Below are 2,537 nucleotides of genomic sequence, written 5' to 3'. Positions count from 1 at the left end.
GAGCAGCGCTGGGCAGAGCGGACCGGCGAGGGCCGGGAGCGGCTGAGTCCTGCTCGTGTGGGCTGTGGGCTCCTCCAGGCGCTGGGAGCACTTGTCCTCCTCTGTCTCTGTGCTCTTGCATTCCATCACATGAACAAAACAGAACAGTTCGTCCTTTTATTTAGGATAGGTAGAGATTAGTTTCCCATTAGCTCGCGAAGGCAATTAACCGGGAAGTTTTTGTTTCCTACTAAGTTCTGACTCTTGCAAAATCCAGTCTGCCTTGTTTTTATGTCAATCCAAACAGGACTGCATCGGTGGCCAGTCCCTAGCCACTGATACCTGAAGCAAAAAACCAAGCAATTACTCATTTAGTTCCTAAACATCACTTGCACCGGTTTTGCTGCGTTTGTAAGGGTGTGATGTTTCTGACGTTTCTTTGGCGTAGCAACTTAAGGCTAGAGTTCCAAATAAGCAGCCAATACACGCTGGGCTGATGAAACGCACGCACCACACCGCAGAGCCAGGAGTGGCACTGCTCGCGCAGGATGACAATTCCCGGAGCCCCGACTGCCCCCACAATCGCCAGGGTCCTCCGAATCCGCTGCGGAGCCTGCTCAGAAGCCCGACCTCGGCTCTCCGTCCGTCCTGGCCCTTCCTCCCGCCCGCCCCCTTCTCTCCTCCTCCGTACACGCAGGGCCAAGCGAGTCCCTCCTCTGGCCTTTTCCTCTGCCCAAGCGGAGGAGACAATCACCACGATCTCACGAGCTCTTCGCAGGTGCCCCCCACTCGGGGCGGGCGGCGTGAGCATGGCACACGCGCTTCCCGGAGCCAGCTCCAGCCAGTGGCGTAGTCGTGGCCGAGTGGTTAAGGCGATGGACTAGAAATCCATTGGGGTCTCCCCGCGCAGGTTCGAATCCTGCCGACTACGGTCATTTTTGCGTGGGCCCCAGTCCCGGGATCCCCAAGCCGAGGCCTTTTCCCGCCCAGCGCGGTCCGGTTCGGAGCCGCCAGTAGGCCACAAGGGCGCCCCCTTTTGGCCTGAGCGCAGGCGGAACATGATATCCTCATCAGGCGACACTGTGGCTCATTAAAACGCCAATTCCTCGTTAGTATAGTGGTGAGTATCCCCGCCTGTCACGCGGGAGACCGGGGTTCGATTCCCCGACGGGGAGGTGGTGATCTATTTTTTTTGAAGCGCATCTTTGTGCAGGAAAATATTTCTAGGAACTGGCACACAGCGAGTCACTTCACAGTGGACGTTCAGACAGGACGGCCAAGCTGTCGCAGTGCCCGAGGCCCGCGGGCCGCCGCTGCCAGCGCGGGTCTGACAGTTAACTTAATGGGGGAAAAGGAGCCTACCCTAGGTGTGAAAAACCTGACAGCAATCGAGGAAACGTGGTGAAAAACGAAAGGATCGTCTGAGCCCGAGCGCTTCCCGCTTTCTACACTCCGGACTGAGGACGGAGACCCCAGGGGCGCCAGGCGGGAAACGAGAGCGCGGTGGGCGGGGCCGGGCCCCTGCTGAGCGCGGTGGGCGGAGCCTGGGAACACGACCGTGGTGGGCGGAGCCGGCAGACCTCTAGCGCTCTGGGGGTGGGGTCTAGACCTGTGGGCGGGGCTGAACGGCTCGGTAAGGTACCCCTGGCGGGAGGAGGCGGGGCCCTACGGCTCCACAGCAACACCTTGCGACCTCTAGGACACCCTGAGATTGGGACATGACCCGGTGTTCAATTTCTCTATGTTCAGCCTTGTGGAGGATGTAACCGGGGTAGAGAAAAAAGACGAGAAGCAATATTGATGCTGCGATGTAAAGTGTTCGTTATTGGGAGAATCTTGCTTATGAATGTGCGAAACTGAGAAGGTCTAAAACGCTATTGGAATTATTGACTGAATGTGGTGTGCTGCTGCTTTTGTGGCCAATCCTCAAATTACCAGTTATGATAAATATACTAACAACAAGCAAGTGAAAGTGAAATTTAAAAGCTTGAATTTGTATCAGCATTAGAAACATTAGGTAAGCTACAAATAAATCTAACAAAAGCTTGTAAGAAATCTACTTTAACACTGCTGGAATAAGGAAGACCTTAATATGTGACGTGATGCATCATCAGTTTTATATTTTGAAAGATTCAATGGTGTTGGTGTGTTAATTTTCCCTAAATTGATTAATAGATTTAATAAAGTCCCAATCAAAATCCCAACAAGTAATTCAAAAATTGATTATATGTTTAGAAGTACAAAGAATCTTGAACAGTCACTATTGTAGAAGATAAACTAAGATTGACCAGGTGGGTGGTGCAAACCTGTAATCCCTGTACTTGGGAGGCTGAGGCTGGAGGATTGCTGCAAGTTCCTGGCCAGCCTGGGCTACATAGTGAATTCAAGGCCTATCTGAACTTCACAGCAAGACAGTCTCAAAAACCCAAGAAGGGGGAGAGCCAAACCTACATTAGAATTCATGCTGTCTTTCAAAGTAATTCAGGTAAGTCAAATTAGTCAAAATATTTTAGTAAATGATGCTGGAACACTGATAGAACAATCTTGATTTCAATACA

General features: G+C 52.1%; 2 non-coding genes across 2 annotated transcripts; both read left to right on the top strand.

Annotated features, from left to right (window-relative positions):
- Window positions 1–828: 828 nt before the first annotated feature.
- Trnas-aga (transfer RNA serine (anticodon AGA)) lies at window positions 829–910 on the top strand. The gene has a single exon. It is a non-coding gene; the product is annotated as a tRNA-Ser (tRNA).
- Window positions 911–1,082: 172 nt separating this feature from the next.
- Window positions 1,083–1,154, top strand: Trnad-guc (transfer RNA aspartic acid (anticodon GUC)). The gene has a single exon. It is a non-coding gene; the product is annotated as a tRNA-Asp (tRNA).
- The last annotated feature ends 1,383 nt before the right edge of the window (window positions 1,155–2,537 follow it).

The sequence above is a fragment of the Cavia porcellus genome, unplaced genomic scaffold, assembly GCF_034190915.1.
Source record: "Cavia porcellus strain 051 isolate PalLab524CR breed Dunkin Hartley unplaced genomic scaffold, mCavPor4.1 scaffold_13, whole genome shotgun sequence".
NCBI lineage: Eukaryota > Metazoa > Chordata > Mammalia > Rodentia > Caviidae > Cavia > Cavia porcellus.
Note: the sequence above shows the minus strand (reverse complement) of the source record. Positions and strands in the feature narration are given on the sequence as shown.